The sequence below is a fragment of the Dendrobates tinctorius genome, unplaced genomic scaffold (genome assembly GCF_039654945.1).
Source record: "Dendrobates tinctorius isolate UK_male_01 unplaced genomic scaffold, ASM3965494v1 ptg000083l, whole genome shotgun sequence".
In the NCBI taxonomy this organism is placed as follows: domain Eukaryota; kingdom Metazoa; phylum Chordata; class Amphibia; order Anura; family Dendrobatidae; genus Dendrobates; species Dendrobates tinctorius.
Genome location: NW_027361751.1, coordinates 11,625,421 through 11,639,565, shown reverse-complemented (window position 1 = coordinate 11,639,565; position 14,145 = coordinate 11,625,421).

Genomic DNA, 14,145 nt, shown 5'->3' with positions numbered 1-14,145 from the left:
AGCTGGAATTGCTGGCGTTGACCAAAAAATTTGCTGAATAACTGTCAAGGTCCTAAGTCTTGGTACGCATCGATAACAATCCTCTGGCCCATATAGAAAATGCAAAACTAGGGACCTTGGAGCAAAGGTGGGTGGCCCACATGGCGATATACCGATACAAGATCGCATAACGAAGAGGAGCCGAGAAAACATGCTGATGCTCTAAAGAGTGACCCATGATCGACCAGAGAGCGACCAAGATGAAGAGTTGGAGGCTGAAGAGATTTCTGGGTTTCGGGACCTCACCAGGACATTGGCGATGACGCAGGGACAGATCGGGGAGGCGTCGGGGAAACGTACTGGGACAATCTCGTGTTGACTGGGTGCAGCTTCAGCAGGAAGATAGAGCACTCGCTCAGTTGAGGCAATGGGTGGCCTTAAAACGACTCCCCAGTCAGAGTGAAAGAAACTCACTGTCCCCGGGAATGCTGCAGATCCTCAGGCAGTTGGAGCGGCTCCATTTGGAAGACGGCTTGCTGTATCGGAAAGTGCCGTTGGTACAGGAGTTGGGGGTCATCTGGCAAGTGGTGCTCCCAGAAAAGTTGATCAGTGTGGTGGCCACGGAGGCTCATGAAAAAGGGGCTCACTTTGGCCCAGAGAAGATGCACCAGTGGCTGCAGAAGTTGGTCTATCATCCCCGATTGAAAACTGCCACGGAAGAGGCCTGTTGGCATGCCAAAGCTGTAAGTTAGCTAAACCTCTGAAACAGATGGCCCCTTCGCAGACCATCGTGACTTCTGCGCCCTTAGAGTTGTTGATGATCGATTGCTTGACCGTGGGTTCCGTGCATCTTGGATACGAACATTGTCTGGTGATGACCGACCACTTTACCAAGTTCGCTGTGGTGACTCCAACCTGGGATCAGAAGGCCGAGTCAGCTGCACAGGCTATCTGTCATGACTTCATCCAGGTGTACGGCTGTCCAAAGAGGATCCATTCTGATCATGGTGCTTGCTTTCAAGGCCGAGTGATGGAGTAGCTCCATTGCCTGTATCAGATTGAGGTCCAGAATGACACCCTACCATCCCCATTGGAATAGAGCATGGAAGCATTTTAACCAGATGCTGATTCAGATGTTGTGGACAGATGGAAGAAGACAGGAAAGTCCATTGGCCCGAGCATGTGGCTGAAATGGTCTGGGTGTACAACAACCGAGTGCACAGCACAACCAGATACACGCCGTATACCCTGCTGTTCGGGCGAAAAGGCTGAAAGATTGCATAGTTGGAGTTGGATCCAGAAGAGGACTACCCACAGACTGGGATGTCTACTTGGGTCCGTGAACATCGACACTGGTGCAGACTCTTCATCGGCTAGTGCAGACTAAATTTCGAAAACTTGAGCACCATGAGGCAACGCCCCTTTGAGGGAGAGCTCTCAAGGCCGGAGACCGAGTATTGGTACGAGACAAGCGACCTTGAGGCAAGTTAGAGCATCGATGGGAAAAGACTCCGTATCAGGTAAAGCGTCGAATTGGATCTGATGGTCCCGTCTATGAAGTTCAACCTGAAGGGCAGGAATAGGCACAGACTCGAATAGTCCACCAAAGTATGTTTCATCCTTGTCTGTCACGAGATCCTGAAGAAGAGAGAGAGACAAGTGTCCCTGAAACGGTCACTCCCACGGTTCTTGATTGTGATGAAGAACCCCTTACCCCATCCTCTGACATGGACAGCTCATCACCCATTAGTCCAGGAGAAGTACAAGTGCTTGAAGCTCCAGAGATGGCTACACCATTGAACCCGGGCGTACCTCCGTCCTCGATGATGAAACCCAACTCCACCACTCAACCCGACTTACACCGCACTGAACGAACGACAGCTGGAATACCTCCAATGCATTATGAACAAGACCAGTTTATTTGGCAGGGAATCATTCGAGAAATGGAGGAGTTCCAACACCTACTGCAAGACCTCTCGCCGTGGAATGGTGAGCTAAAGGAGAGGAGGAGTGTAAGGAGGAAGACTGGGCTGCGGGTACCTGTACCGAGCCAGGTTCAGAACTGTTGAGGCTTTGTCCCATGTTGCCTGGGGGAAGGAACAGGGGACTGGACAAGACCTGGGACCAAGGAAGTAGAAGCATGTTAAAAGCAAAAGCGCTTGCAGCATCAGTCAGTTTCATGCCGGCAGAAACTGAGGCAGACGGGGTGCTTGCGCAGCGTGCTCCGGCTTCCGGGGATCAGAGGTGTGGCGGAGTGCAGCTGACAATCCACAGGCACATAACCGGGACTGTGAGCAGAGACAGGCCTGTGGGCTCTGTTAGGCTTAGGGCTGCACTCGTGAAAAAAGGTGATGGCTGCATACAGGACCCGGCGCTGAGGTCTCCTTAGCTGTCCCGCATACCAGAGACCTCATTTGTTACAGGAAGTTTTTCCGCACCTGTTAATTTGGCTGCACCAGCTCATGGACTAGAGGCTCAGCAGAAGGTACCGGAGACCGATCGCTGCCGTTGGAAGACGGATCGCTAACTTTGGACCCCACTTAACATTTTGCTGACAGCTACAAGGACTGCTATCCTCATTGGAACATTTGCTGCTCAGGAAACCATAGACATGATAAGTTTACTGAGTGAACTGTTGCTATTTTTGCTATTCACCTTTATTCATTCCCAGTTTAACTGTTTATCTCCCTGCGAGGAGTACCATTATTGTTAATTAAATTGTTAACCCTTGCTCTGCCTTCCTTGCGTCACTGCATCTGGTAACCTGCTTTCATGGGTATTATGGTGCATATTAGTATTTGATTATGTAGAGAAATGCAGTAGGTGATAGATCATATATATTAATTGCGGTAAATGATATACCGTAGTTTCTCATTACTTACCAACCAAATTAGAGGCTAAAATGAAAAGAAAATGATATATAAGCCTATTTTTTTTACACAGATTTTATCACTTTAAACAATAATATGTAGGATTAAGCATATTTTTTCCCTAACACCTTTAATATTGTTAAAACTGAACATTATTCATAATTAAATTATTAAAACAGATGGATAGATTATGTGACAAGATCCAAAATGTGGTTTGTCATACAGTCATGCTTACCGATGTTTCACGAAGGCTAGCCTTTGGGGTGAGAGATCTATGAAATCTCACAGCAACCATCTCTTATCATCACAAGGGCTTCTGCACACGACCTTAACAATCGGACCTATTCGGACCGAGGAAAAAAAAAAATCGCAGCAGGCACAAGTTGCCTCCCATAATCGGATGGCACTCGGCCATTCATGTCTCTGGGTCAGTGGAAAACCTCGGACTGTACTTGGGTGACATTGTTACCACCGCGTCTGGCCGCCCTGTTGCCGCTCCTCAGTCCTCCTGTGTTGGTGGGGTGGGGTCTCCGGGCTTGAGTACCTCCCGAGGCGTCCGTAGTTCGTGCCTGCGCCATGTGCCTGCTTAGGCTGTGGGCGCGTGCACGCTGGATTCCTTTGTTCTATTTCCAGGTGTCCTGACCTGGAAGTGCCCTCCTCCTCTGTGTCTGACGTCAGTATTTCTGGTGCTCTCTCTCTCACATCGGCGCCTGGTGATTCACTCTGGTGCATACCCTGTACTGGTGTGTCTCAGGTCCCAGCGCTCTCCCCAGGGTGCATACTTTGTTCATCCTCGTATCTCCTTTATTATACCCAGTGCGCGCTCTGCTTTGCCCTGGTCTCCCGTACATTACCCTGTGCTCGCTCTGCTCTGTCCTGGTCTCCGGTATCTTACCCTGTGCATGCTCTGCTCTGTCCTAGTCTCCCGTTCATTACCCTGTTCGCGCTCTGCTCTGTCTTGGTCTCCCGTACATTACCCTGTGCACGCTCTGCTCTGTCCTGGCCTCCCGTACATTAGCCAGCATGCGCTCTGCTCTGCCCTGATCTCCAGTACATTACCCAGTGCGCGCTCTTTGGGCCCCTGTGCATTTCCCAGTGCGCAATCTTCACCATCTTGGTCTCTCTGTCTCCTACGAGCCGGTCCCTGGTACTAGCTATTGCGGTATACCTTCATCCCGGGCCTGCTCCTAATGCTCCCTGTATAGGGGTCGATTTCACCTGGTCAGCTCGCCCAGGATCGGTCAGTCCCACGATCCAGTGGGTCCACTCTAGGAACCGTGACAGACATCCAAGTATGGTCCAATTTTCATGGACACACTGCATGTAAAAGATGGAGAAACTTTTTTTTTATTCTTCACATCCAAGAAAATTGTATCACACAATGATCAAACTCAGAGTCTGATCAGAGTGTGATGAGCATAATCGGACTGATTTTTTTGGGATGAGAGAAAATCGGTCGTTTGACCATAGCTTCTGACTTTCATTACTGACCCTGTCATATTGGAAATCTGTAGCTTGCTCACTCAGTCCCAAATTGTTTTGAAAGAAATGAAAAAGGCAGCTGGACAGAACTCAGCCCGCAGCTTATTATTTAGTGTTGGTCAAACTTCATTATGTAATTGTTTGGCCTTGATATTTAGGCACTGTTGTGTTTTTATACTGTAGTATTTGGGTATTATAGCGGCGGTGGTTGCCTGAAGAAAGTATTGAGATCCAAACTAAGGCTCCTTGATTTCTTATTTTTTGGGTTACAAATACCCCAAATTCCAAAAATATTAGTGACGCTGTTTAAAATGTGAAGAAAATATGACTGAAGTGGCCTGGAAATCTCCTATAGCCATATTTTATGCACAGGAGAACATATAGCACAAATCATAGTAACATAGTTTTGAAGGCTGAAGGAAGACCTTATGTCCATCTAGATCAGCCTATTTTTAGTGCAGCTGTTCTGCATTGTTGATCCTGGGGAAGGCAAAAAACCCACAGAGTAGAAGCCAATTTTCTCCATAGGGAAAAAAATTCCTTCCCCTAAGCTGGGTCAACCATCTACCTATAATATTATGTTATTTGTAACTTTCTATACTGTTACTCACAAGAAAAGCATCCATTCCTTTCTTAAATTCATTCAGTGAGTTGGCCATCACCACTTCCTCAGGAAGAGAATTCCAGAGCCTCACCATGAAGAACCCTCTTCTGTGCTGGTGCAGAAGTTGTCTTTCCTCCAAACGAAGAGAATGCCCCCTTGTTCTTGTCACAGTCCTTGGTACAAACAGTTCATTGGAGAGATCTCTGTATTGCCCTCTGATATACTTGTACATATATATTAGGTCTCCCCTAAGTCTTCTCTTTTCTAGAGTAAATAGACCTAATTTTGATAACCTTTCTGGGTATTGTAGTGAACCAACTCCATTTATCATTTTAGTAGCCCGCCTTTGAACCCTTTCAAGTTCAGTAATGTCTTTCTTGAGCACCGGCGTCCAAAATTTCACACAATACTCCAAGTGTGGTCTGACGAGTGATTTGTACAGAGGGAGAATTATGTTTTCATCTCGTGTGCCCAGACCTCTTCTAATGCATCCCATGACCCTATTAGCTTTGGTGGCTGCTGCCTGACACTGGGCACTCCAATTTAGCTTCTTATTGACTAAGATGCCGAAGTCTTTTTCCATGTCTGATTTCCCCAGCAGTTTCCCATTTAGTAAGTAATTGTAGCATTTGTTTCTCCTTCCCATGTGCATAACCTTACACTTATTTGTGTTAAACCTCATTTGCCATTTTTCAGCCCAATTCTCCAATTTACTCAAATCTGTCTGCAATTGCAAACTGTCCTCCTTTGTGTTAACTACCTTACATAGTTTTGTATCATCTGCAAATACTGATATTTTACTGTGTAAGCCATCCACTAGATCATTAATAAATATATTAAATAGTAGGGGGCCCAATACAGAACCCTGTGGTACCCCACTAGTAACCCTGGCCCAATCTGAGTATGCACCATTAATAACCACTCTTTGCTTTCTATCACTAAGCCAGCTACCTACCCATCTACACACATTTTCCCCTAGCCCAAGCTTTCTCATCTTACTTACCAATCTTTTATGTGGGACAGTGTCAAATGCTTTACCGAAGTCGAGATAAATGACATCCAATGATTCTCCTTGGTTCATTTGAGAGCTTACATCCTCATAGAAGCTGATCAGGTTAGTTTGACAGGAGCGATCCTTCATAAATCCATGTTGATATGGAGTTAAACATTTATTAACATTGAGATATTCCATAATGGTATCCCTTAGAAACCCTTCAAAAATTTTACCCACAACAGATGTTAAGCTTACCGGCCTATAGTTTCCAGGTTCCCTTTTACACCCCTTTTTTAATATTGGTACCACATGTGCTTGCCGCCAATCAAAGGGAACAGACCCTGTTTCTATAGAGTCTTTAAATATAAGGAATAGAGGCCTGTCTATCACATTACTTAACTCCCTTAATACCCGAGGGTGAATGCCATCAGGGCCTGGTGATTTGTCAATTTTAATCTTACTAAGGCGGTTCTGCACTTCTTCCTGGGTTAGGCAGGTAATACTTAATGGGGAGTTTACATTATCACTCTGCATTTCCCCTGGCAAATCCTTTTCCTGTGTGGAAGTTGAAAATGTTTTTTTTCACCCCCTGGACGATTTTAAGTTATTACTATGGACATACAGGTAATAGAATGGTTGTAATAAGAGAAATCAAGTTTTAATGTTTTATGTTAATGATTTCTTCCAGGCTTTGGGGCGTGTAGAGCCTGAAAGAAATCTCTGCCTTCATTATAATACCACCCCCCTCCACCTACGCAGAAGCAGAAAAAAGACACTGCTCGTAGAAGGGTGGATGAAGTACCCAGAACAGCGTGAGTGCAGGTGCGGGATTATGGCATGTGATGTGCATGAAAGGGGGGTGGTATTATAATTATTGCTCATCTCTAACTGCAGGACACTGCTGCCAAGAGCAGTGACAGAGTGGACTTGTGATCAGTACTTTGGGTGTGGGATGAGTTGCAAAGTAGTGACAACAGAAACAGTGCCAGATGGAAGGAGGTGCTGCTGAAGAGATTGCCTGCAGGCTGTCACAAGTAGTGTGTCACAAGTGTCAGCCTACCACGAAAACAGAGTGTCTTTCTCTTCAGGTGATCCTTTTGCCACCTGTGAGAATGATAAACCCATTAATCTTACTGTCTCATGCTAGGTTCTGTAATCATGAAGCTTGATGTCTTCCTGAAAGTAAAGTTGTTCCATTTTACCTCTCCTTCTAGCCGCTATTGATTCGGGCATTGATTCGGGCATTGATTCGGATATGAAGAGCTGCTATTTCCTTCATTGTATATACGGTAAATGGACACATGATTAAAGTCTGAATGCTGAGGGTCTCACCAATGGGACCCTCATCAATCAGTAGAATGGAAGTTCCCAACACTTGTTTCTTCTCGTTGCAGTCAGGATCAAATGGTTGCGTATGTGCGCTGCCGCTCTATTCATAGTCTATGACATATCGCTGTCTATAATAAAGCACTTGTCACATGATACCTTTCCATTCTTACTGCAACAGCAAGGAGATACAGGGGTTTGACACCTCCATTTTAGTGATAGTGATGGTCACAGAAACCACCTATGGACAGATGATAAATATCTTTTCTGGAAAAAACCCTTTGTGCACAACTTGATCAATGCATTACAAAGCACATTATTCAGCCTGCCAGAAATATCAAATAGCATACCTAGATTCATCTCCATAGCCTTAACTGTAAGAAAAAATAGACAAAGAATAAAGCGTGCTTGTTAGATCACAGCAAAAAAAATATTTTTTTTCTTCCCTTTATAAATAAGTAAAAGCAGAGTAATCACAGAAACAATGAATGTTCTTAACCAGACAGAATAGGATACAACTCTACAAGGCCGGGTTCTGAGGGCTGTTGTAAAATGCTAGCCAGTCATATCCACAAATTCTGTATCTGACTGGCTTCATGTATAGCTCTACACCACGGATGAACACAGGAGACGCTAGCTATTGACATGAACTCCTCTGATGTGTAAATTGTGCCATAATTCAGCATGTTGTGAATTTGACAAAGTCCATTGTGAACTAGTATAGGCTAACATTGGGTCCCCGTTCCTTCCATTTTTTTGCACATGCACAGCATATAGTACAAAAATCTTAATGTAACCTAATATGTTAGTGAACAATATGATGTTTTACTCATACTCACTATGCAAATTGCCTCTTCAAAGAGAAAGAGGACTTGAACTCTATAGCGCCACCTGTTGGAAGTAGCGATCCTACAAGTCACAATCAACCCTTTAATGAGTTTTGCAATATGACTTAGGATAACAGCCAAATCAGAATCTCAATTTGCAGACATGGTGTTTCGGCGAATTGGCCCTCATCAGTGCAAAGAATGAGAACTGATTTGGCCAGGTGAGAGGCTCAGGACTGAGGTCTAAGGGGTAAGGTTTCTCCTTGTGGAGAGTGACATACCAGCTCTGGCATGTCAAGGTAAGGAGGCTTATTCACCGTACAATGCTCCTCTGGAAAATAACATGCAAATTGCCTCTTCAGAATAAGAACTGATTTATCTAGGTGAGAAGCTCTGGACTGGACTCATACTCACTGAAATTCATTTCATCTGTAAAGAAAGAAAATACAAAAGATTATTGTGAACCTATTCAACTAAAAGAATATTTTTAGTTCAGATTTTTTTCATGAATGAGCTATGGGGGAACTTTTTTTACTGATTCATATTTATTAAACAATAAATGCATAAATTGATATTAGTCTAAGGGCGCAGTCAAATGGCTGTATAAACTGGACCGAGATCAGACGGTAATGTTCGGACTGATCATGGCTCTCCTAACTCGAGTATGACGGGTTTATATACAGGGTGGTCTAAAAGTAGGTGGACAGTATGTGTAATGGGGTATGAGTCAGTTTCACAGATCCAGTTTTCACAGATAAATCTCCCCCAAATCTGTTTTTTTTTTCAGATAATTCAGATAACCCATTATGGCAAATAATTTAAATACAGATCAAAGAAAATGGATTTTAAAAGCGTATTGGAAATCTCAAAATGCTGAAACAGAGCAAATTGGGTTGAAACATTTGGTACTCAAGCCCCAAAGAGACAAACCATTTACCGCATTCGTGCAAATTCTATGCCACTGGCTCAGTCCTTCACGAGCTTCCATCATGCGAATCCTGAAATCTATTGGGTGGAAAGCTTATTGTCCACGTCTAATTCATGGTTTATTAGAGGATAATCCAGACAGGATCAGGAATTTAATGAAACTGAAGAAAATCCAGTAATTGTAGATAACATTATGTGGAGTGATGAAGCTTCTTTCAAACTATCTGGCCATATTAACAGACATAATTGTATTTACTGGTATAATGAGAACATGAATTTAACATTAGCGCAACAACTAAATGAGCCTGGTGTCAATGTTTGGGGTGGGATTTCAAGTTTTGGTGTTTTTGACCATTTTTTTTTCATGGAACAGTCACAGGAGATAAGTATCTCAAAATTCTAATGAATCAAGTTGTTCCCCAGTTACAGCCTAATTCAAATGACCTTTATTTTCCAACAAGATGGGGCCCCTCCACATTATTCAAGAGTAGTCCGCAAGTATCTCGAGGACAAAGTTTATAGTTGAAAATCAAAATGTCAGTGACTTGAAATATTACATAAGAGATGCATTTCAAGAAATTAATACCCAAAGAGACTTGTGCAAAAAAGTTTGTCGAAGCGTAACAGGCAGACTTCAAAGCTGTGCAAATTGTGATGGAAAACACTTTGAGCACCTGCGTTGATAAAACTTAAGGGCTTTTGTATTATTATTCAGAATAAAATGTAATTGTCAATGTTATGCTTGTGTTAGTAAATATAATTTTATATATAAATCAAAATAAATATTATTTACTGTCCACATACTTTTGGACCACCCTGTATTTCCGTTCAGCTGTCACACTCTGGTCGGGAAAGCCGCGGTCAGTCTGAGCATTGTGATCTGATCTCCGTCCAATTTATATGGCCGTCTGACTGCGCAATAATTTTTTATTCAAACTATGTGTTGAAAAACATACAGTGGCATGCATCGCCCAAAGGACCCCTTTTATTCTGTATGCCTTTGCATGGAATATCATTGTCTATGATGCTACTCAATATAGCAGAAAAATATGCCAGAGTTTACTGGCCCAAAGAATGCCACAATGACACTATGTTGAAATGCGTTGGGAGCATTGGGGGGTTATGGATATATTTGGCATATGCTTCAGAAGTAGAGATGAGCAAAAAGACTTGCAGTACATTAGTCCAACAGCCATGTGGGTAGTCTGTGGCCACTAGAGCAGAGCCTTGCAAGCCACCTATTAGAGCACTCACGCTCTTTTCACATTGCTAAATTGCACAGATCCATTCAGTCCCACCATTCAACATCAGAGACGCTCTCATAAATCACTTAACCATCTGCTCACTCTTTCTATCCTCCTCCTAGTCGCAGGAGACATTGCTCCCAACCCTGGTCCCCCATGTTATAGAAAGGCAAACCCCCAACTGCTACACTCAGAAACCCCTCTAATCGTATTAATATTCCCTGCCTGTCATCTGTCTCTCTTAATTGTGCCCTTTGGAATTCTCGCTCAGTGTGTAGCAAACTCTCCTTCATTCATGGCTTTTTCCTTTCTAATTCTCTTAACCTTCTGGCTCTTACTGAAACCTGGATCAAGCAGTCAGACACTACCGCTGCTGCTGCTCTTTCATATGGTGGACTACACTTCTCTCATACCCCAAGATCAGACAATAGAGCAGGTGGAGGCGTTGGTCTGCTCCTATCACCAAAATGTACCTTTCAGGCTATCCCTCAACTACCCTCACTTGTCTTCCCTTCTTTTGAGGTCCATGCCGTCAGACTCTACACCCCCTTCTCCATGCGAGTGGCGGTGGTGTATCGTCCTCCTGGCCGCTCCCATCAGTTCCTGTATCATTTTGCCACTTGGCTTCCACATTTTCTCTCCTGTGACATCCCTACCCTCATCATGGGCGATTTCAACATCCCCATTGCTCTTTCCCTCTCCCCATCTGCTACTCACCTTTTATCTCTAACCTCCTCGTTTGGCCTTTCGCAGCTTACTAATTCTCCAACGCATGAATACGGAAACTCCCTCGACTTGGTCTTCTCTCGGCTTTGTGCAGTGGATGATTTTGCAAACTCCCCTCTCCCGCTCTCTGACCACAACCTTCTTTCATTCTCTAACAAGAACTGTCAGGCCGCTCAGGTCACCCCCACTGTCCATACTTATAGAAACATACAGGTCATTAACACCCAGAAACTTATGAAGAACTTGCAGTCTTCATTGGCCCCTATCTCCTCCCTCTCATGTCCTGATTCTGCATTGAAGCATTACAATGAAACACTTCAAAGTGCCCTGGATGAATTTGCACCTCCTATAAATGGAACACCACAACACAGACGGCGACAACCCTGGCACACCCTGCAAACACATTTCCTGCAGCGGTGCTCCAGGTGCGCCGAACGTCTGTGGAGAAAATCCAATCTACTCGAAAATTTCATCCATTATAAGTTTATGCTTAGAACATACAACACTGCCCTTCATCCCTCAAAACAAACCTATTTCAACACCCTCATCACCTCACTGTCCAATAACCCTAAACGTCTCTTTCATTCTCTACTCAACCCAAGAGTACAGGCCCCAACCACGAAGCTTCGAGCTGACGATCTGGCCAATTACTTCAAATAAAAAATTGACCAGATCCGACAGGAAATTATCTCCCAATCACCTCATACCATGCACTGTCCTCCCTCCCCCACTGCATCTAGCTCACTCTCTGATTTTGAACCAGTCACAGAAGAAGACGTAAGCAGGCTCCTTGCATCTTCTCGCCCAACCACTTGCACCAGTGACCCATTTCTGTCACATCTCCTCCAGTCCCTTTCCCCTGCTGTCACCCCACACCTAACTAAAATATTTAACCTCTCTCTCTTCTGGTATCTTTCCCTCCTCATTTAAGCATGCCGTCATACATCCACTACTTAAAAAACCATCCCTCGACCAAAACTGTGCCACTAACTATAGACCTGTCTCTAATCTTCCCTTCATCTCTAAACTCCTGGAACGCCTGGTCCACTCCTGTCTTATCCGCTGTCTCTTTGATAACTCTTTTCTCGACCCTCTCCAATCCGGTTTCCGCTCTTTACACTCTACTGAAACTGCCCTCACTAAAGTCTCTAATGATCTACTAACAGCTAAATCAAATGGTCATTACTCCATGCTAATTCTCTTGGTTCTCTCTGCAGCATTCGACACTGTGGAACATCAGCTCCTCCTCACTATGCTCCGTTCCATTGGCCTCAAGGACATCATTCTCTCCTGGTTCTCCTCCTATCTCTCTGACCGCTCCTTTACTGTATCTTTTGCTGGCTCCTCCTCCTCCTCTCATCTTCCCCTTACTGTTGGGGTTCCTCAAGGATCAGTCCTCGGTGCCCTCCTCTTCTCTTTGTACACTGCCCCTATTGGTCAAACAATCAGTAGATTTGGTTTCCAGTACCATCTCTATGCTGATGACACCCAATTATATGCTTCTTCTCCTGACATCACGCCAGCCTTTCTAGAAAACACCAGCGATTGTCTAAATGCTATGTCTAACATCATGTCCTCACTATATCTGAAATTGAACCTGTCAAAGACTGAACTCCTTGTGTTTCCTCCCGCTACTAAAGTAAGTATACCCGACATTGCCATTTCCGTGTGTGGTTCCACTATTACTCCCCAGCAACATGCCCGCTGTCTTGGGGTCATACTTGATTCCGAGCTTTCCTTTGCCCCCCACATCTTATTATCTGCACCTCAAAAACATTTCTAGAATTCGACCTTTTCTTACTTTTGACTCTGCAAAAACTCTTACTGTTTCTCTTATTCATTCTCGTCTCAACTATTGTAACTCTCTTCTAATCGGTCTCCCTCTTACCAAACTCTCCCCTCTCCAATCTGTCTTTAATAGAGTTGAGCGACTTTGGTCCGATCGGGTTTCATGAAACAAAATTTGAGTCGGATGAAACTGGTCCGACTAGGGCAAAAAAAGTCGGAGTTTCGTCCGAAACCTGACCCCAATGCAAGTCAATGGGGAATAAAAGTCAGCATTGAGTGGATGACATTCAAATTTTGCTTCATGAAACCCGATCCGACCAAAGTCGCTCAACTCTAGTCCTGAATGCTGCAGCCAAGATCATATTCCTCACCAATCATTACACCAATGCCTCTACCTTGTGCCAGTCATTACACTGGCGACCCATCCACTCCAGAATTCAGTATAAACTTATTACCCTCACCCACAAAGCCCTCCATGGCTCAGCACCACCCTACATCTTCTCCCTTGTTTCAGTATACCACCCTACCCGCGCCCTCCGTTCTGCTGATGACCTGAGGTTAGCATCCTCAATAATCAGAACCTCCCACTCCCGTCTCCAAAACTTTACACATGCTGCGCCAATTCTTTGGAATGCACTTCCCAGGTCAATACGATTAGTCCCCGATCCCCACAATTTTAAGCGTGCCCTGAAAACGCATTTATTAAGACTGGCCTACCACCTCAACACATTAGCCTAATCTATCCCTGTGTGGCACAGCCAAAAGTTTTACCATAACCAGGTTCCCTGCATCATGTTCCCACATGCTTTATGCATCCATTAGCCCTCTGTGTCTGTACTGTTACACACTTAACATTATGGCTGGTCCATACAATCAGGGCAATTGTTACCACCCACCTATTGTGTCTCCCCTTTTTCCTCATAGATTGTGAGCTTGCGAGCAGGGCCCTCATTCCTCTTGGTGTCTGTTATGATCTATGTAATTATTGTTATGCTGTAATGTCTATCGTCTGTACATGTCCCTTCTGAAATGTAAAGTGCTGCGGAATATGTCGGCGCTATAGAAATAAAATTTATTATTATTATTACCTGGTGGCATCTCTGGTGTCTCTTCTGATTAGTAGGCCTGGCAAGATGTCATCATTCCAACTATTAATCAGAAAAAGTGCCAGAGATGCCTGTAGTAAGCAGGAGGTACACAGGACTCTGGCCTGGAAGCCACAGACCACTGACTAAGTCCTGAGATACTTGTTGCTCAACACTTGTCAGAAACTTTCCTACTGCACAGAATGAAAGTAAAAAATAAGCTACATCAAGTCCTTACAGTACCCATAGCTCCCAAGCGTCCCGATTCCCACGGGACAGTCCCGTTTTTGACA